Genomic DNA, 22329 nt, shown 5'->3' with positions numbered 1-22329 from the left:
TCAGCAGTCTCAGGATACAAAATAAATGTGCGAAAATCACATGCATTCCTTACACCAACAATAGACAACCAGAGTGCCAAATCATGAATGAACTTCCATTCACAGTCACTACAAAGAGGACCTCATCAAGGAGAGCTACAAACCACTGCTCAAGGAAATAAGAGAGGACACAAACAAATGGAAAAACATTCCATCCTCATGGGTAGGAAGAATCAATATCACAAAAAGGCCATACTGCCCAAAGTAATTTATAGATTCAATGCTATTCCCATTAAATTACCATTAACGTTCTTCATCGAATTAGAAAATACTACTTCAAATTTCATATGGAATCAAAGAAGATCCTATATAGCCACGACAATTTCAAGCAAAAAGAACAAAGCTGGAGGCATCATGCTACCTGACCTCAAACTATACTACAAGGCTACCATAACCCAAACAGCATGGTACTAGTACCAAAACAGACATATAGATCAATGGAACAGAATAGAGACCTCAGAAATAACACCACACATCTACAACCATCTGATCTTTGAAAAACACGATGAAAACAAGCAATGGGGAAATGATCACCTAGTCAATAAATGGTGATGGGAAGATTGGCTAGCCATATGCAGAAAACTGAAACTGGACTCCTTCATTACACTTTATACAAAAATTAACTCAAGATGGATTAAAGACTTCAATGTAAAACCCCAAACCATAAAAACCCTGGAAAAAAACCTACGCAGTACCATTCAGGACATAGGCATGGGCAAAGACTTCATGATAAAAATGCCAAAAGCAATGGCAACAAAAGCCACAATTGAGAAATAGGATCTAATTAAACTAAAGAGCTTCTGCACAGCAAAAGAAGCTATTGTCAGAGTGAACAGACAGCCTACACAGTGGGAGAAAATGTTTGCAATCTACCCATCTGACAAAGGTCTAATATCCAGAATTTACAAGGAACTTAAACAAATTTACAAGAAAAAAAACAACCACATCAAAAAGCGGGCAAATGATATGAACAGACACTTCTCAAAAGAAGACATTTATGCAGCCAACAAACATGAAAAAAAATCCCCACATCACTGATCATCAGAAAAATGCAAATCAAAACCACAGTGAGATACCATCTCACACCAGTCAGAATGGTGATTATTAAAAAGTCAAGAAACAATAGATGCTTGTGAGGCTGTGGAGAAATAAGAATGCTTTTACACAGTTGGTGGGAATATAAATTAGTTCAACCATTGTGGAAGACAGTATGGCGATTCCTCAAGGATCTAGAACCAGAAATACCATTTGACCTAGCAATCCCATTACTGGGTATATACCCAAAGGAATATAAATTATTCTACTATAAAGATGCATGCACATATATGTTTATTGCAGCACTATTTATAATAGCAAAGACATGGAACCAACCCAAATATCCATCAATGATAGACTGGATAGAGAAAATGTGGTACATATATGCCATGGAATACTATGCAGCCATAAAAAAGAATAAGATCATTTCCTTTGCAGGGACATGGATGAAGCTGGAAGCCTTCATCCCCAGCAAACTAACACAGGAACAGAAAACCAAACACCACATGTTCTCACTCAGAAGTGGGAGTTAAACAATGAGAACATATGGACACAGAGAGGGGAACAACATACACGAGGGCCTGTTGGGGAGTGGGGGGTGAGGGGAGGGAACTTAGAGGATGGATCAATGGGTGCAGCAAACCATCATGACACACTATACCTGTGTAACAAGACTGCATCTTCTGCACACGTATCCCATTTTTATTAGAAGAAATAAAGAAAAACAAACATTTTTTTAAAAATGGAAATTTGTTTTTACTCATAAATTTAGTTTTGGGGAGTACCATAGTCTTCTATTAAGATAAAAATGGGCTATATTCTAATATGTTATTCTGTGTTGTGGGACTGTATTATCACAATAGTTCTCAGCTGTAGCTGCCATTTTTTCTTATATGGTATAAATTGTGATAAAATAAGCATTTTGAACACCCATGGAGTGTTGCCATTAATTAAAGAAGATGATATTTAGAAAGGCAATTTGAAAAATCTCAAGTCCTATACACATTTGTTTCTGTTATTATTTGATTCAATACAAGTCACAGAAGTGCCTATTGTGTACCAGAAACTGCTTTAGGCACTTGAACATCTATGGAGAAATAATAATACTGACCTTTGCCCTTAAGGGTTTCATAATTATGTTGGGGAAACCAATATGTAAACAGAGAATGCCAATGTCATGTGGTAAATGTGATGACAGAGACATGCCAAGGTGCTTGGGAGCACAGAAAGGGACCCCTAAGTAAGGTGTTAGTCAGAGAGTTCAGAGGAGGTTGGGAAAAATCGAGGAAGGGAGTTTCAGAGGAGGAGGTGGCAAGAATGTAGCCTTCAGGTGAAAACTAGCACAGTATATTCTGAGCAGTAAAGAGATCAGCATTCCTAGAGCTTAAAATATTGAGCAGAGCATAGCAGAAGGTGAGTCTCTAGAAGTCGGATTACAGAAGGTCTGTCTATTATGTTAAAGGTTTAAAGCAGATTTATCTGCTTGGTGATGGAAAGTAAGGAAACAATGGGGTCCCTCTGGGGGAGTATGGAAGGCGGATCCAAGGGTCAGAGAGAACAGTGAGGAGGGAACTGCTGAAGTCTAGGGGAAAGAGCCTTCAGTTATTCATGTTTCCATGCTGTTTCTTAGAGGTTCAGCCCAACTATCTGATCTTTCCCACATCTCTGCATAAGTTTTCTCAAGCAGTGCTGGTGATCTCCACACCCCATCTTCCTCCTAAAATAGTTACTGATTATCTGCATTCAAGTATGTTATAAACTATTTTAATTTGAGATATAAATATTATTCATGCAGCTAACTGCACCCACCGTTCCAGGAGCATCTGCTTTTTGTGACAGACACTGTGGCTTTCAAGGGCCTTGCCTTATTACACCACATCCCACTATTCAACCTGTCTTCCTACTGCACTAATATGCATCCTTTGCTGCAGTCATACAGACGTCTTCACTATTCTAGAAAGTGAAGTACAAGGTGTGTGTATCACATGGCTGGAGTAATCATGAGGGCAGTGAAGATTTTCTGAGGTGTCCCCATCATCTCATCACACCTGTTGCGGACTGCCACAGGCAGCTCTGTGAGGGGTGCTGCTGCCTCTGAAATGGTGTATTCCTACACACATCACCTCATTCATTACAAGTTTTCAGCCACAGACTAGGAGTACCATTCACCCCTTCTGTCTTAGCAGAATGTTAGGAACATTTGAATCAGTGGTACTTTTTTAAAAAAAAATCAGGTTTTACTGCTGTTTGCTGTTTACCATTACAATCACAGAAGTAAAGGCTAAGCCATTTTCTTCTTAAAAAAAAAATAGTGTTTTCCAATGTGTTCAAACAATCTCCAAATGAATAGAAGAAAAAAATGCCCATAGAAGTTTATTAGACTCACTGCCATATCTGGATATTTTAATCTCAGAGATTCTGGCTCTTCTCAGGCTGAGAGGATGGCTGGGCTAATAATGCAAATACCTTAAGGGCTCTGTTCCCTACTGAGTCTGGACCTAGAATGTGCAGCTTTAGGATTAGCGGTACTAGTTTTAGAGTCAAACTGATTCGCTTCCTGATTACCACTTACAAACTGTGAGATGTCTTTAGGGTGGTTGTAGGGATTAAATGTGATCATCTCCATTGCTAGTTTATAGTAAGGGCTCAACAAATGAAGCCTGCTATGGAATTATGACTATTAATAATTCATGCTCTAATTTAAGAAATTGCCTGGTTTAACCAGCCTCCAGGCAGAGGCTGGGACTGCTTTCTCAGCAGGCCTCAGCTATATGGCTACAATATAGAGAGCTTCCTTTTCAGCTATGCACACACACTTGCTTCTCTCATCACTCATGATGCTTGCTGTCTCTAGTCAATTAATATGATCCACCTCTTAGGGTAATCATTTCCCTAAGGACCGAATGTGCTTACATTCAGTGGCACCCATTGTAATGCAATTAATTTTTTCCAATAACATCCATCTAATAGATAGGTACATTATAAATGAGAGCCATAATAATAAGCTACCTCCTGTTTGCTCATTTTGAAGAGACTCATTAGGGACAGTGGTCCTCAATGTTAATGAAGTGACACAATCCAATTAGAAGATTGCAGTTACACATGGTAGTGGTAAAATGAGAGGAACTGCTACCTAACAGGTAATGTCACTCTCTGTGACTTATTTTTGCCCTCCATGGGGTTGTTTCTGCTTTGGTTCAGATCTCACTCTGTCCTTAGGCCTGCTTTGGGACTCTGCCATCTTCTGAACGCTGGTAAATGCCTAAGCTGTAAACAGCTTGCTTTTCTGTGGAACAGCTCATGCCTGAAAAAGTTGATAATGATTTCAAAATTTCTTTTAATTGAGTTTTTAATTACAACACAGATAGCAAATATCCCTATCACATGTAATTTTGACAAAGATAACAAGCAATTTCATATTCTTTGGAGAATGTTTGACAGTGTGGGAGGCTACAGTTAACTACTGACTGCCTTGTTTTTAGACAGGAATATCTGACAACCACTCACTCAGGGAAGGTCAGGAACTGGAACATCTGGATCTCAATAAATTGTTCAATATAACAATCCAAGTGCTATAACACAAGCTGCTACTGGGAATGTAAATCTGACTAGCTGGCTTAGGATCTTGTCTTTCTAATTAATAGACCACATATTATGAATTGGGATACTGTAGAGCCAGTTGGTGTATGGGCATAGTTTCACCTAAAATAAATTTTTTTATCTTCAGATCTTATCACATCAGAAAAAAATATGCAAATAAATTATTCCAAAATGCAAAGCTTAAGTTTGAGATGGGTGCCATGTTTCTTTATTACTTTTCTTTTATTGGCATTTACTTAAGAGTTCAAGAGCCATGCCCAGAGTTCCAGAACTCCGGAGCTAAAATTAGACAAAGAAACTTCTCCATCTCAGAGAGCAGAGTACTCGCCCACATTAGCTGGTCTACTAGCACCTCCCACAGACTCACAAAGGCCATTTGCATAACCACCATGCCTCCTAGTAACATCCAAAGGCTCAAGCTGATGTGTCTTTTTCAACCACAGAGCAGTGATTATCAGACTTTCGCATTTCAAAAACCTGGAAAACAAAAATTCTTCTTAATTCAAGTCCTACAGAGTAGTCAGCTTCTTATTTTACTAAGTAAAGATCATTAATTTTTTCCTTTTCATTCATTTGTTAATTCAGTGAATATTTTTGAGCACATACTATCTGCAGCTACTAAAGTGTGTCTGGGAGTGCAATGAGAATCAAAGCTAGCCCATGACCTCAAGCATCATATAGTCTAGTGGGGGAGATAGTCATCATTAATTAATTACATTTTTATATATATATGAAATTTACATTGAACTACATACTCTACAGGAAATAGACATGGTTCTCTGCAAGCATGTAATATTATACATTAATTTTATATGGAAAGAGAGTATCAGGGAAATATTCCCCTTAAAATTAATGCTTCCACTGAACAAATCTCAGACTATACAAGCCATGGTAAGGATTTTGAGTTTTATGTTACAAGTAGTAAAAAGTAACTAAGGAATTTTAAGCAGGATTGATGTTTTTAAAGAATTCCTCTGGATGCTATTGGGGAATGGATTGGAAGGAAAGCAAGAGTGGAAGGAGTGAGATCAATTGGAATGACATTTCGGTGGCCTAGATATGACCGTGTGATGGACATGGTGCAAGTAATTAGTTGGATTTAAAACATATCTTGAAACTAGAATTTTTGAGACTCTGATGATAAAGAGAGAGGAGAGAAAGAGAGAAGTATCAAGGATGATTCTCATATTCCTGTCAAGAGCAACTTGCCATTTAATACACCATTTACTGAGTTCTAAAGACCAAGAAAGGAGCAAGTTAGGGAAGGAAGGGAGAATCAGAGGTTCCTTTCGGGGCTTGTGAAATTTAAGGTGCCTATGAGATATCCAAGGCAGGAAGATATAGGTGTCAGAAGATTAGAGGAGGATTTTGACACTAGATATACATTTAGGAGTTATCAGCATATCAATGGTATTTAAAGCTGTGGGAGTCAATAACATTTCACAGGAATAAGCATGATGAAAGTTATAACATTTTGAGGTCTGATACAGAAGGAGAAATCTTCAGAGCATCTTTCTATGAAAGGGATCACATTTTAACACCCACAAAGTAGAAAGAACATAATATCAGTTCTGTAAGGACATTTAGCTGCATGAAATCCTCTCTCCATTGTCCTTATCATTCTCATTTTGCTGCAGATCAGTGAGAACTTTGTTATAAAACAGCAGTGGCAAACCACTACCATAGTGTTTCTGCAACTGCCTTAGGCAGGAATGACCTCATTGTGGTAGCAGAAAGTCTTGTCCACACCCAGCCTCGCCTGACCTCTTAGATTTTCCGAGCTTAAAACACATCTAGAGTTTCTGAATCAATTTAGGAAGGACTGAAAGTCACAAAATAGCACAGATCCTACAATGTGACATCCGTTCTCTCCTATCCTACAATGCAAAATCTGTTTCTATGCATTTTGTAGCATTCCTAAGTCAGGGGAATACACTGCAAATTGTAATGATGTTAGTTATATATAGGGGTCAAAAACACACTTGCATAAACATCGCCTCTTCCTGCCGCTCACAGTACTGTCATTCGTCCTAGTATTCTTTCCTACTGAACCTAATTAAGTTTCTAGATCCTCCTGCTACAGTGTCCAAGACCATCCTGATCAACCAGATTGAATATGGGAGGTAATAGTAATAATAAAAATAATTTTATTATACTTATAGCTGTTATAATTAATAACATTTTTAGTACTTTTGTCTCATGCGCTGCACTAAGTGTTGTCTATGCCTCACCTTATGTAAACATTAACTGCAACTTAGAAGATTGCTACGAGATGAAGAAACTTCTTTTTTTTTGAGATGGAATTTCGCCCTTGTTGCCCAGGCTGGAGGTGATGGCGCACTCTCGGCTCGCCTCTACCTCTACCTCCCAGGTTCAAGCGATTCTCCTGCCTCAGCCTCCTGAGTAGCTGGGATTACAGGCACGCCCCACCACGTCCGGCTAATTTTTTTGTATTTTTAGTAGAGACAGGGTTTCTCCATGTTGGTCAGGCTGGTCGCAAACTCCTGACCTCAGGTGATCCACCTGCCTCAGCCTTCCAAAGTGCTGGGATTACTGGCATGAGCCACCGCACTTGGCAGAAGAAACATTTTACAGATGAAGAAACTGAGGTTGAAAAATGAGCATCCCAGGTGTACATTTCATTATTGTTTCTACATTGTGTTGTAATTATATGAAAAGTACAGACTGAGACTCTGTACTTTCCAATTTGGAATCTTAACACCTAACAGTGCTTGGCACATTTAAGGTACGTATTAAATGTTAAATTTTGGAAGACCTTATGTATGCTATAGTGATAGAAGCTTTTCAAAGGGCAGTGGTTATGTCCTGTGTGATTTGGACCCTCTTACAGCACCTAGCATAATACTCAATAAGTATTTGGAAGGTTGAGTGTATGAATTTAAAATTGGCTGGAAAAACTCCAGTAAACTCAGAGGTTTCAGAGTGATGATGGTGCTAGTAGAGAGATCACTACTGAAGAAAGATTACGAAGATGAACCTCCTAATATGCTCTTGCCACAGTTGTGGGTCTGACTCTTATTTAAGCATTCTTATTCATGACCTGGGTGGAAAAAAAGGAAGAAGCTGCTCATTTTTAGAATTCACTAATGATTCTAATTTGGAAAGTATCTTGAGCAGCTCGGGCAACAGAAATAAAATGCAAATGACCTTTGAGACTCGCGGTATGTAGGCTGGGAATAATAACTTTGTGAGCATTTGAAAAAGGCAAGGCAGTGAATACACCTGGGGAAAGACAATCCAAACACAGAGCTGTTCTGGGAAGCAGACGCCAGATCGCAGTGATGCCAAAGTAGGCCCAGGAGGCACAGTGGTTTGCAAATTAAATTCAGGCCAGCCATGCAGTCTGGCAGGATGAAAGGGAAGTCCAGGTTGAGGCTGCCTGTGCAGAAGGGCACGGAATAACAGTTCCTCTGTGGACAGTTGTAGCTGAGCAGCACCTGGCACCACACGTTGTGTTCCCACCACTTCATTACTAGGGAAGCGCAGGCAATTTGGAAGCGCAGAGAATAGCAATAAGAGTGAATGAATTCAAGAGCCCGAGGAAGGTGCGGATGACAGATTAAAAGGATTAGATAGCTATAGTTTAGCTATAGAAAGCTAAAGGAAGAGAAAGGAGAGGCCTGGAAACTAATAATAAATATCCAAGTCTGTTCTAAAATAGCCAAGTGGAAATTTGCAGAGTAACCATTAAATTAAGACCTTTCAGTTGTAAATGGACATTTTCTTCCAAGCCATAGGCTTCTTGCCTAAACCAGCACTCTGCCTACCCAGGTGCTCAGTAAATACTATCTTATAGAATAACTTTTGTTTGCCAAAAGAGTATAGGATCTGGGAACTAGACCAACCGAAAGCATATTTAAAAATCAGCCAACTCATTCCTTAGCACCTCGTGAGGACAAGAACTAGATTTTTGTTGTGTTGTTCAAGTCATACTCTTTTCAACAATGAAGTTACCTCTTCCCATTCAAACAAAGAACAAAATAGAAACCTTTGTAGCACAGGGAATGCCTAAGACACGGTTGACTAGGCTCTGGTTAAATCCCAGTATTGCAATTTACTTTATGTCAAAGGGAACAAGCAAAATGCTAACGCCCACCCCCTCAGACAAACCTTCCTAGGCAATGGAGGGGGTGTAGAAAAGGCTGTACTTCTGGACTAACGGTGAACTTGGTGGACTTCACTTTTAAATGATTAACCACTTGGGAGGCGGAGGCGAGTGGATCACAAAGTCAGTAATTTGAGACCAGCCTGGCCAACATAGTGGAACCCTGTCTCTACTAAAAATACAAAAAAGTAGCTGGGTGTGGTGGCAGGTGCCTGTATTCCCAGCTACTTGGGAGACTGAGGCAGGAGAATCACTTGAACCTGGGAGGAGGCAGAGGTTTCAGTGAGCCAAGATTGCGCCACTGCGCTCCAGCCCCGGCGACAATGCAAGATTCCATCTCAAAAAGAAAAAAAAAATCAACCGCAAATATCCAAGTAGATAAGTTAGAGGTAATTTCTTGTTTTATAGAAAGGAGTCTCTATAAACAGCCAACTCCCCTTGCTTTGAGCCATTCTTTGTTTACAGATCATTAACCACACCTGTCTTAACCTAGCGCCTGGGTAAGAAAATAAAGTATTCAACTTCCCAGCCAATTGCAAAGCCGTCATAGTGCCATTATTAAGCTCCAGGCTCAGAGGGATTCCTCAAACAAGCTAAGCCTTTGAAACATACTGCTCCTCCCTCTGCTGGTCTTGTCTATCCCCCCACTTCTCTGCCCCATTCTTGCTTTCTTCCTGGCTGGCTCCCTCTCCTTCTTTTCCTCTCAACTTAAATGTCCCCTCTTCTAAAAGGCCACCCTATGTGTGTTTATCTGCTTGGGATGATTTTGGCTGCAAATAAGAGGCCACTGTATTGATAGTGGCCCAAGCCAGTAGCTATTAATTCACTTGCTTGAAGTCCATAAGCACATAGTTCAGCTCTGGTACCATGCCTCAGCAATGCAGTAAAGGACCAAGCAGCCTTCTCGCTATCTGCTTCACTTCATACCATTAGCTTCCGTCTTCATTATTTCAAGATATCTGCTCCACCCCAGCATCACATCCGTGGACCAGGCGGGATGACATAGCAGGAGTTAAGGGAGCAAAAAGTCTTTCTTACAGTGAGGCACTGTTGCTTTTTTCAGGAAGGAGAATAGTCCCCAGAGACTCCTAACTATCTCTGATTGATTAGAACTGTGTCACATGCAAGGTAGTCTGAAATATCATGATTAGTTTTCCAACCTCTATAGTAAAGGAAGGCAAGGGCAAGGGGTCTGTGGATATCTTTTAGACAACCAAACTTCAGTGTCTGCCATGTATATGCCTCTCCCTCTCCTACCCCCATTTACCCTCGGTCGTGGTTCCGTAGTTTTTCTCTTCATGGCATTTACTATGATTTGTAGTTGTACATTTTAATCTCACTGGGATAGATATCTTGTATAGTTGGTTCTGCCGCCACTGTATCCCCAGCCCTTAGTGCCCTGTACCTGATAAATAGCGCGTACTTAATAAACATGGTTTGATTTGTGGCTTAGTTGGCTGCTAGATTAAAAGAGAAGAGAAATTATTTCTGAAGTTATCACACAATCACAACATCCTGGAAAAACAGGATTCTGGTTATCAAAATTTGATTTACACATACATACTTTGTATTTATTGTACCATGTTTCAAATATAAAGAGATGTATATATGAAATAAAATAATGAACACTCAAATTCCCACCATTCAGCTCTATCAAATTCACAGATTTTGCCATAGGCCCTTGAGGTCTGTTGATATTGTTATATTTTAAGAAACAAAACATCTCAAAGACAATTGAAGCCCCTGTGTCCCTTCCCTAGTTCTGTGCTCCTGCCTTTCTGTCTCTGGAAATAACCATTACCCTGAATTTGAGTCTACCAGTCTAATATGCATTTTTATACTATGACTATATATGTACATATTCATAGCAGTTACAGGGCACTATTTTTGCATGTTTTCAAGCTGTTATGTAAATATATTTTGTATAAAATTATATAAATACTAAAAATATTGTTACCTTTTTGGTCTATTTTGTTGTTGACGTTTAACTACATTTTTACATGTAGCTATGTAGTGTTTTGTTGTATAAATATACCACAATTTATTTTTCCATTTTTCTGTTGATAAACATTTTGATTGTTTACAGTATTCCCGTATATTTTTTTTGTCACACATGTGAGGGTTTCTTAGTCTAAGATATATACCTAGAAGTAAATTTGCAGGGGGAAGGAGGTAAGATTGCTTGTATTTTCTTTGATTTGGCCAAAGTGTTCTACAAAACAGTTGTGCCAACTGATGCTCCCACAAGCTGTGGATGAAAGAAGCTGTTTCAGGTTTCAGCAGTTGGTATCATCAGACAGATCTGTATCAATCTTTTGGGGTGAAATGGCATCACATCATTTTATTTTGTGTTTCCCTGACAATGAGGAAGGTTGAAGATCTTTAAATAGGTATCTTGGCCAATCAAGTTTTCTTTTATAAAAAGCACCTATTTTTGTCCATTTCCCTGTTAGAGGGAATGGGTTTTTTTTTTTTCTTATTGATTTATACAGTACTTTATATATTCTGGATAGCAATTCTTTCTTGTTAACATGCATTGCAAATGTCTTTTTCCACACTCTTGCTAGGCTTTTCATGTTGTTTATGATGTTGCTTTATTAATAGCAGTATTAAATTTTAATATAGTACAGTTTATCAACCTATTACTTTGTGGTTTGTGCTTTTTATGTCTCATATAAGAAATCCTTCTTGATCTCCAAAATTCTAAAGATATTCTACCATATTTACTTGTGAAAGCTTTACAGTTTGGCTTTCCTCAAGTAGTCCAGCTGGAATCATTGTTCTATAATATAATGGGCTCTGATTTTATTTTATTTTTTTCTGCAGAGATAACTAGTCATCTCAGCAACATTATTGAATGCTTCAATTTTTGGTCACTGATTGATACCAAGTTTGCATGTATATGTGGGTCTCTTTTTGGAGTCTGTATTATGCTTCAGTGTTTTATTTTTTTCCCCATGACAGTACTACTCCTTGATTATTCCTGTAGTTTTAGAGATATTATTGCACAGGGTTAGGTTCAGGGGCTTAGTAGCCACACTGCTTGAGTTTGAATCCTGACAATGCCACTGCTTAGCCATGGGACCCTGAAAGAGTTCCGTAATCTCTTTGTGTACCAGTTTCTTTTTTATCTGTACTTATCTGTAAAATGGTGACAATAATCATATCTAACTTATAATGGATAAAAAGCTTTTGCTTGGCTTTTTTTTTTTTTTTTTTTTTTTTTTTTGAGACGGAGTTTTGCTCTTGTCGCCCAGGCTGGAATGCAATGGCGCGATCTCGTTCCGGTTCACTGCAACCTCTGCCTCCCAGGTTCAAGCGATTCTCCTGCCTCAGCCTCCTGAGTAGCTGCGATTACAGGCACCTGCCACCACGCCCAACTAATTTAATTTTTTTAGTTTTAGTATAGACAGGGTTTCACCACCTTGGCCAAGCTGGTCTTGAACTCCTGACCTCAGGTGATCCGCACCCCCAGCCTGCACCCCACCCCCGCACCTGCCTGCCAAAGTGCTGGGATTACAGGCATGAGCCACTGCGCCTGGCCTTGCGTGGCATTTTAATAAACCTTAAAAGTTAGCAGTTTTAGTCGTAGTGTGAGTGCCAGTATTATTATTACTAATTGTGACATCTGATAGGTCAGGTCACTTCTACCATTTCTTCTTCAAAATAATCTTAAACATGGTTGACCTTTCGGTCTTTCACATGAATTTCAAGATCAGATTATAATGCTTCATGACAAAGTTGACTGAAAACACAAATGTCATTGCATTGACATATGGATTAATTGGATTCTTCTTATCCATAAACTTGGCATAACTTTGTTTATTCAGCTCTTTTATGCCAATTAGAAAGTAATTTTGTAATTTATTCCACAGAGGCCCACACATGTTTCTTAGAATTATTTTTAGCTACATTGAAGTTTGCTGTTGCTATTGTGAATACGATTTTTTTTTTCATTTTACTAATTATTATTATTACAGCTTGGATTCTGGTGTCAATGCCATGTTCTTTTTTATTGATACATATTTGCATATATTTATTCAGTCCGTGTGATATTTTGTTGCATTCATAGCATGTGCAACTATTAAGTCAGGGTATTTGGAGTATCCATCACCTTGAATTTATACTATTTCTGTGTGTTGGGAACATTTCAAGTCCTTTCTTCTAGGTGTTTTGAAATTTACAATACATTTTTGTGAACTATAGTCATCATACTCTGCTGTCAAATATTAGAGCTTATTTCTTCTATTTCACTGTATGCTTCTATTCATTAACCAACCTCTCTTCATACCCCTCCTGCCCCCCCCACCTCACATACACTTCACAGCCTCTGGTAACTATCATTCCACTCTGTACCTCCATGAGGTCAACCTTTTCAGTTACATGTCAGCTCCACTCTTGGGGGCAGTGTGGTCACTGCCAATGGTTCATGCTTTGGCCCTGGTGACAGTAACCAGGAGCAACAGCTGCTTCAGGTGGGGGATGTCAATGGGTCTTCAAGGGTGTGGAGATGCAGGGACTGTTGCACCCTAGGGCAAGATGCAGTCTAGCAGAGGCTAGGCTCTAAAAATGGACCTTGCTGTAGCTAGCTAGAACTTGGGGTATGTGTGGAACCCAGTGTGAGCTCCCTCTCTGGAGCAATGCTGTTGCGTGGACTCCAGGCAGCTCTCTATGTTAGTCTCAGGGCCCACAAGGGTCGAGGGACTCTCTCATGGCTAGGATTGCTGGAGACTGTGGTGGGAATGTGGATTCTTTTGGTTCCTCTTTGTGGAGGAGGTGAGCTCCAGATGCCTCTAGTCAGCCATCTTGAAGCCCCTCAGCGTTGTTATTCTTGAATGAGTTGTTACTGCTGTGTAGAAATTCCGTTGTTACCTTTATGTTGATCCTGTATCTGGCCACCTTGCTGAACACTGACTAATGTTTATGGTCTGTAGATTCCCATGAATTATTTATGTAAACAAACTGTTTACGCTTTAATATAATTTTGTTTCTGTCTTTCTAATATGTGCCTCATATTGATTTTTCTTTTCTTAAAGTGTTGACTGACACCTCCTAATAGCATTAAAGAGGAGTATTGATAGCAGGCATCCTTATCTTATTCTAACTCTAATGGTAACTTTAAGTTGCATTATTAGGTTTGATTCTTGCTTAGGTTTTTGGTAGATGATATTTATCAAGTTTAAAAAGTTTCCTTTTATTTCTAGTTTACTAAGATTTTTAGACATAAACGAATGTTAAATTTCATGAAATAATTTTTTGGAATCTATTGAGTTTATCATGGATTATCTATTTTTAATTTGTTAATATTGGGTAGTGCTTTAATAGATTTTCTAATGTTGAAACATCTTTTTATCCTAGGATAATAATACACATTGGTTATCAATAGTATTTCAAAGAAATGCGTGGATCTTTTCCCAAAGGACAAAAACCTGAAGATTTTAAGCAATTACTTTGATTTGATTTTACAGAAGTCATTTTTAGATCCTTGTAGGTACCATTCCTTTATCTCTGTCATCTTTTGGCATTTATTTATTTTTTCATATGGAGCATGTAAAATGTATATAATAGTAACAAAAAATATGAACAGTGGGAGATGAGGAAAGTGGAAGTGTTAACTCTACTTATTTTGGACCATGAAATGAAGGGTTGGTAGAATCTTTTCCGAAGTACTGGATTTGAAAATCAATCAGCCAAGAATTTCTGGAGTCACTCAGGCCAGTGCCATAATTACATTATTTGCTGAGGAGGTGAATCAGGCTGGCCATTTGTCTAAAGACCTGGTGACACCTATATCCAAAATTATTTTCAAAACGAGCCCTTAACTGCCCCATGTAACTAGGTCCTGCTTGTGAACTGCAAGGGCTTGACTTCCTAGGAGTTGTCCTGTGTGGCTCTGACTATACATGGTGAAGGAAAATGTGTCTGCTCTTATTCCTTTAGAGCCACTTTGTTTTCTCTCTGTTTTTATTCATCTTTAGTAATTGCATGATTTTTGAGACTAACATACATGTAAAACCTTTTGTAGATCTGAGGCTAAGCAAGGAAACGATGTTCTGCTCAATAAGTAGAGTTTCCATCTTACAAGTTTATTTCGATGTAATTGCTCTTGGTTTTTATGGCTTTTATGGTTTAAAATGCCAAGCATTGTAGAAATACGATTTTGATGGTGGTTGAGCAGTACTGTTTCTGTCTAATTACACTCACATATTCACATAATTACTGTGAAATTACCATACCAAAAGCACTATATACACATAGTAATAATAATGCAATGTTCTGATTGGCTGGCTTTTTAAAAGATTTCAGAAATTGATTAAAACATTTAGTGGTTCTTCTTTCAAGTATTTGTGAACCAAATTCCTTATTCCATTTGAAAATATGTTACAAAGAGAATATTCATTTCTCCTTCCCCCTTCATCATGTAGAACGTAGGGGGAAAGATACGGAACTCCTGGGAGTTATCTCCTTGATTAACTATGAAGTAATAAACATAAGAAAACAGCAACAATTCATGTAGTTGGGTACTAAATCTACACCTTTATGGCCTGCATTTGCCAACTGTCTCCATGTTCGACAGATAAAGTGCATCTGTGAATTTTAAGCCTCTCAGGTTATAGTTAAGATATGTAATTAGCGTTCCAGATATACATCTTACCTAAAAACTTCTGCTATGGGGAGGGGAGAAACTAATTAAGTCAGTTTTACTAAGCTTCAAAAAAGAAACCTTCAACCTGAAAATTGATGAAATAACTAATGAGGACACTTCATGTGGGGCATGTTATTTCTTGATAGAGAAAGTGTGTTCTGGGACAGAGGCTCTTCTTTCCCTGAAGGCTGGAGTCAGGAGATTTACTTGGTTAATAAAACCACCTCCTTTAGACATGTGACTTGATGTGTGTGTGTGGGGGGGGTCAAAACTAGTATTTTTGAATGTTTGTTATATATAGTTTCCTAAGCATTTATACTTATCAAAAGAAAGTTAGCTATCTGAGAAACTCTATTAACTTAAACAGGCCAATGAAGAGCTGCTTCAATGCACTGAAGCACAAATGCATTACAGTCCCCGGGCTGCTGAGGACTAATTCCAGACTAGAAACACTTCCAATAATTATAATGACTAAAATGATAAAAAGTAACTTATATTTCCTGAGCAGATAGTACAGGCAAGACTTACTAAATATTAAGTAAGTGTTAACTTATTTAATATTCAAGAAAAGCACATGGTAAGTAATAGGTCATTTACAGTTAGAAACTGAGGTTCAAAAGAGTTAACTAACTTACTCAAGGTACATAAATATCTCCTTTGATAGGTTAAATCATTTTTCTTCTGTAAAATAGAAACAGACCAGTTGATTATTGCCATTTATAAAATAGCCTTAATGACCTTAAAAATAAAAACTTCCTTGAATAATATATGAAGAGAAGGTAGGAAGGTGCTAGAAATGTCAGCTTATTAGAATAAGTATGTATTATATTGTTCATAGGCATCAAAAATTCATGTAGAAAGAAGTTACTAGAGATCTTCAGGAAGATTACAATCTAATTAGACAGATAAAACACATATACAATAAATTACTTGAAATAATTAAATAACAAAATGTCAATAAATGCAAAGTAGATAGATAATTGGAGTTGAATTCTAGTTTCTGTGGAATTAATATCATTAAATCAAATACAAAATTATGGGGCAGGAAGAGGGTGGGTGACTCCTTCTCTTAAAGGATTCTTCCTGCTTTCACACATAAGTTGGTGATTCCAATGAGTGCATGAGAACAAATCAATGTGAATGGCCCAGGAAATGCTGACTGGTCAAAACAAAGTGATCCTGGTCATTAGTGTTCTCCTAAAGGTGAGATTTGAGATCCAAAGGAGGTGAGACCCATTGATCAGTTCAGAGGAGCCAAGGGATATTCTGATTTGAGGATAAGGTGGGGAGAGCAGATTAGGCTATTGATAGACTGAAGAAATAGTGAAAAAGTAGCAGGTGTAAAGGAGGGAGACAGGAGTGACAGATGCAATAAATTTTTCTAAAGTAGCTGGGTCAGGAAAATTTGAAGAACTAGATAAAGAGCGTAGTAGAATTGCCAGGGTTCTATATTTTTAGAGGGGTTCTGGGTACCAGGAAAATTAAACAAGAAATTCTGGGGTTAGGACATAATTTTTATAAAAGATTTATTCAATATATTATTCATATACCATACAACTCACCCATTAAGACACAGGATCCTGTGTTTTTTAGTATATTCAGAGTTGTGCAACCATCACTGCAACCAATTTTAGAATATTTTTATCACCTCGAAATGAAACTATACCCATTAGCAGTCTGCTCCCCAGGCCTCCTAATAACCCCAGCTATAAGCAACCACTAATCTGCTGTCTCTATAGATTTGCCTATTCTGGATATTCCATACAAATGGAATCATAAAGTATGTGGCCTTTTGCATCCAGCTGCTTTCATTAAACATAATATTTTCCAGTTTCATCCATGCCATAGTATGTATCAGTACTTCATGATTTTTATGGCTGAATAATATTTTATTCTATGGACATATACACATACATTGTATTAATTAATTTATTAGTTCATGGACATTTGGGTTGTCCCTTTTTGGCCATTATGAATAATGCTGCTATCAATATTCATGTACAAGTTTTGGTGTGAAAATAAGTTTTTTTCTTTTGGATAAATACCTGCCTATGAGTGGAATTGCTGGTTCTTATACTAATTCAGTGTTCAACATTTTCAGGAACTACCAGACTATTTTTTTAGAGTAGCTGTACCAGTTTACATTTCTGCCAACAGGATATGAGGGTTCTGATTTTTCCATATCTTAGCCAACCCTTGTTATTTTCTATCATTCTGATAGTAGCCAAGATCATGGGTATATCTCATTGTGGTTTTGGTTGCACTTCCTAGTTGGTTAATGATATTGAGCATCTTTTCCTGTACTTATTGACTATGTATCTTCTTTGGAGAAATGTTTCTTTGAATCCTTTGACCATTTTCAATTGGGTTATTTATCTTTATCTTATTGAGCTTTAAAAATTCTTTATATATTCTCTATGCACATCCTTAATTATATGTATGTTGTGCAAATATTTTCTCTCACCTTGTGGGCTATCTTTTCACTTTCTTTTTTTTTTTTTTTTTTTTTTTGAGACGGAGTCTCACTCTGTCCCCCTTGCTGGAGTGCAGTGGCCGGATCTCAGCTCACTGCAAGCTCCGCCTCCCGGGTTCAGGCCATTCTCCTGCCTCAGCCTCCCGAGTAGCTGGGACTACAGGCGCCCGCCACCTCGCCCGGCTAGTTTTTTTGTATTTTTTAGTAGAGACGGGGTTTCACTGTGTTAGCCAGGATGGTCTCGATCTCCTGACCTCGTGATCCACCCATCTCGGCCTCCCAAAGTGCTGGCATTACAGGCTTGAGCCACCGCGCCCGGCCTATCTTTTCACTTTCTTGCCAGTGTCCTTTGAACACGAACGTTTTTAATTTTAATAAATCCAATTTATCTGTTTTTTCTTTTATGCTTTTAGTGTCGTATTTAAAAAGGCTTACCTAATCCAAAGTAAGGAGTATTTACTCCTACATTTTCTTTTGAGAGTAGTAGGCTTTTAGCTCTTATGCTTAGGTCTATTATCTATTTTGAGTTTAATTTTGTGAATGGTGTGAGGAAGATGTCTAACTTTACTTTTTTGCATGTGAATATACAGTTATCTCAGAACGAGATGTTGAAAAAATTACCCACCCCCCTACCCTCACCATTGAACTGTCTTGGCACACTTGTCAAAAATTAATTGGTCATAGATGTATATTCTTATTTTGGGACTCTCAAGTTTATTCCATTGATCTTCATGTATTTCCTTCTTCCGCTGCATGCAGTTTTGATTACCATAACCTTGTAGCAAATTTTGAAATCAGAAAGTGTGAATCCTCCAACTTTTTTATCCTTTCATAGGATTGCTTCTGGCTATGCTGGCTCCCTTGAATTTCCATTGAATTTTAGGATTAACTCATCAATGGGAAATTGGGATGTGGGCTTCTTCAAACTCTCCAGGCAAAACTAATGTTCCATCAGGATTGCAAACCACAGGTAAAGATCTGAGAGGAGGCAAATAACATTTAATGATTACTACTATGCATCTAACTTCTGCAGTGGGGAATTTATATGTCTTATTGTTTAATCCCCAGGTAGCATTGGACAAATCTTCAGGTGATAAATATGAGTCTAAGAAAGATTGTCTTGTCCATAGTTTATAAATAGTGATGTCAAGATTTATCTTAGGTTTCCACTTTAGTTATTCTACCTCTGTCCCCAAAGAAAAGTAGATTAGATAGACTGGAAACTAACCCTTCCACTCCTATGAATAACCTTTGCATCCCTAATATAACATTTATATTGTGTTAGAATTTATATGTATATTTCTCCCATTTGCAGAATGGCAATAGGTGGAGTCATTCCAGCCAAAAGCAGAAGAACAAAAGAAAATAAATCATACATTTTCAGTATGGCTGCATTGTAAAGTTACTTAAGAGGAAGAATGCAAAAGATGAAGCGTGTTAGTAAGAGGGAGCCATGGTGGTTCCCAAATGACAAACTGTGATAAATATTTCCCCAAAAGCAAAGCTACAATGAGACACTATCTCACAACAATCAGAATGGCTGTTACTACAAAGACAAAAAGTAACCAACATTGGAGAGGTTGTGGAGAAAAGGGAACACTTATACACTCTTAGAAGGAATGTAAATTAGTTCAGCCACTGTGGAAAGCAGTTTGGAGATTTCTGAAAGAATTTTTGAAACAGAATTACCTTTCAAACCAGCAATCTTATTACTGGGTATATACCCAGAGGGAAATAAATTGTTCTACCAGATGACACCTGCACTCATACGTTCATCACAGCACTATTCACAATAGCAAAGACAGGGAATTAACCTAGATGCCTATCAACAGTGGGTTGGATAAAGAAAATGTACATATACACTGTGGAATACTAAACAGCCATAAAAAATAATGAAATCATGCCCTTTGCAGCAACATGTTTGCCACTGTAGGCCGTAATCCTAATCAATTTAACTCAGGAACAGAAAATCAAATGCCACATGTTCTCACTTATCAGTGGGAGCTAAACATTGAGTACACGTGGACATATAGAAGAGAACAATAGACACTGGGGACCCCTAGAGTAGGAAGAATGGGAGGGGAGTGAGGGCTGAAAAACTGCCTGCTGGATACTATGCTCACTACCTGAGTAACAGGATTATTTGTACACCAAACTTTAGTGCTGCAACTTACCCATGTAATAAACCTGCACATGTACCCCTAAATCTAAAATAAAATTTGAAAATAAAGTAAAATGGCATAAAATGTTATAGATACATTTATCTATGCCAATGTTCCAAAGTTGATATTTTACGATAGTTATACAGTTATAGCTCTTGGGAAAAATTGAGTAAAGAGTACATGGGACCATTCTGTACTATATTTTCAACTTCCTGTAAATACACAACTATTTAATAATAAATTTTTTAAAAAGTAAAAAGGCGAGGCAATGTGCTGAGTTTTCAATAAAGCTAAAATTACTTAAATACTTGACTTCTGAGATGATTTTCCTTCCTGGTGTGTAACTATATATGAAAAAATCTTATTGAATAATACACAGAATGCATAGATGATATATCTTTTTCCTTTTTCTCTCTTTACTTGGAGTAATAAAAAGTTTGTAACCCTAGGTAAGTCTTCCAAAATTGTTAATTTGACACTTTGCTAGTTCAAGAAGGCCAAATCTAGAAACCACTGCCATAGATGACTGGAAGCTACTGAAGAATTTTGAATATAAAGTGCAATGAATCTTTAGACTTATGTGTAAGACAAATCGCCCTTCCAACAAATGATGTTAGGATGACGGCACATGCAAATGCAAAAGAGTGAAGTTGAACCCATAGCTCACACAACCCTCCAAAATTAGCAAAGTGAATTATAGGCTTAAATGGAGGATTTTAAAACTCCTACAGGAAAACAGAAGAGTAAATTTTCATGATCATGGATTAGGCAATTACTTTTTACATTTGACACCAGAAGCATAAGCAACAACAATAAAGAACAATAGATACGTTAGACTTTATCAAAATTAAAAACCTTTGTCCTTCAAAGGATACCAGCAAGAAAATGAAAAATCAGGACTTGGGGTGGAGCAAGGTGGAGTAGAAGTCTCCAATGATCATCCCAACACAAGGACACTAATTTAACAACTATGTACTCACAAAAAAGCACCTTCATAAGAACCAAAACTCAGGTGAGCATTCGCAGTACACAGTTCCTGGTTTTAACTTCATGTCAATTTCTAGAGGCACTGAAGAGGCAGGAAAAACAGCCTTGAATTGCTGATACCGCCTCTCTCCCATCCCCCAGCAGTGTCAGCATGGTGGAGAGTGCTACTGTGAGCTGGCGATAGGGAAATCACAGCAACTGTGACACATTTAATAATGTCTCAGGGCATTTAATAATCAAACTCCCAAAGGTCAAGGATAGCATAAGGATCCTAAAAGCAGCAAGGGAAAAGAAGTAAGTGACATGTAATGGAGCTTCAGTAAAGCATAGAGAACCCAGAAAAAAATCCACGCACCTACAGTGAACACATTTTTGACAAAGGAACCAAGATCATGCACTGGGGAAAAGACCATCTCTTCAATAAATGGTGCTGGGAAAACTGGATATCCATATGCAAAAGAATAAAACTAGACTCCCCTATCTCTCACCGTATACAAAAATCAAATCAAAATGGATTTAAGACTTAAGTCTAAGACCTCAAACTATAAAACTACTACAAGAAAACATTGGAGAAACTCTTCAGGACATTGGTTCAGGTGAAATTTTATTGAAATATCCCAAAATTAGAGGCAACCAAAGCAAAAGTAGACAAATGGGATCACATCAAGTTAAAAAGCTCTGCACAGCAAAAGAAACAATTAATGAAGTGAAGCAACAACCCACAGAATGGGAGAAAATACTTGCAAACTACCCATCTGACAAGAGATTAATAACCAAAATATATAAGGAGCTGAAACAATTCCATAGGAAAAAAATCTAATAATCCAATTAAAAAATGGGCAAAATATTTGAATAGATATTTCTCAAAAGAAGACATACAAATGGCAAACAGGAATATGAAGCGGTGCTCAGCATCACTGATCATCAGAAGAGTGCAAATCAAAACTACAATGAGATATCATGTCACCCCACTTAAAATGGCTTGTATCCAAAAGACAGGGAATTGCAAATGTTGGTGAAGATGTGGAGGGAAGGAAACCCTCGCACATTGTTGGTGGGAATGTAAATTAGTACAATCACTGTGGAGAACAGTTTGAACGTTCCTCAAAAAACTAAATATAGAGCTACTGTATGATCCAGCAATCCCACTTCTGGGTATATAACCAACAGAAAGGAAATCAGTAAATCAAAGAGATGACTGGTTTCCCGTGTTTGTTGCAGCAAAACCTTGGAAGCCAAAATTTGGAAGCCAAAACTTGGA

General features: G+C 37.9%; 1 protein-coding gene across 5 annotated transcripts in view; it reads left to right on the top strand.

The window, feature by feature from the left end:
* LOC105482673 (ST6 N-acetylgalactosaminide alpha-2,6-sialyltransferase 3) overlaps positions 1–22329 on the top strand; it is a 576370-nt gene that overhangs the window by 462721 nt on the left and 91320 nt on the right. The gene's annotated exons all lie outside the window — the stretch shown is intronic.

This window comes from Macaca nemestrina, chromosome 1, assembly GCF_043159975.1.
Source record: "Macaca nemestrina isolate mMacNem1 chromosome 1, mMacNem.hap1, whole genome shotgun sequence".
In the NCBI taxonomy this organism is placed as follows: Eukaryota; Metazoa; Chordata; class Mammalia; order Primates; family Cercopithecidae; genus Macaca; species Macaca nemestrina.
The sequence above is the reverse complement of the archived record's forward strand: the minus strand, read 5'-3'. Positions and strand labels throughout refer to the sequence as shown.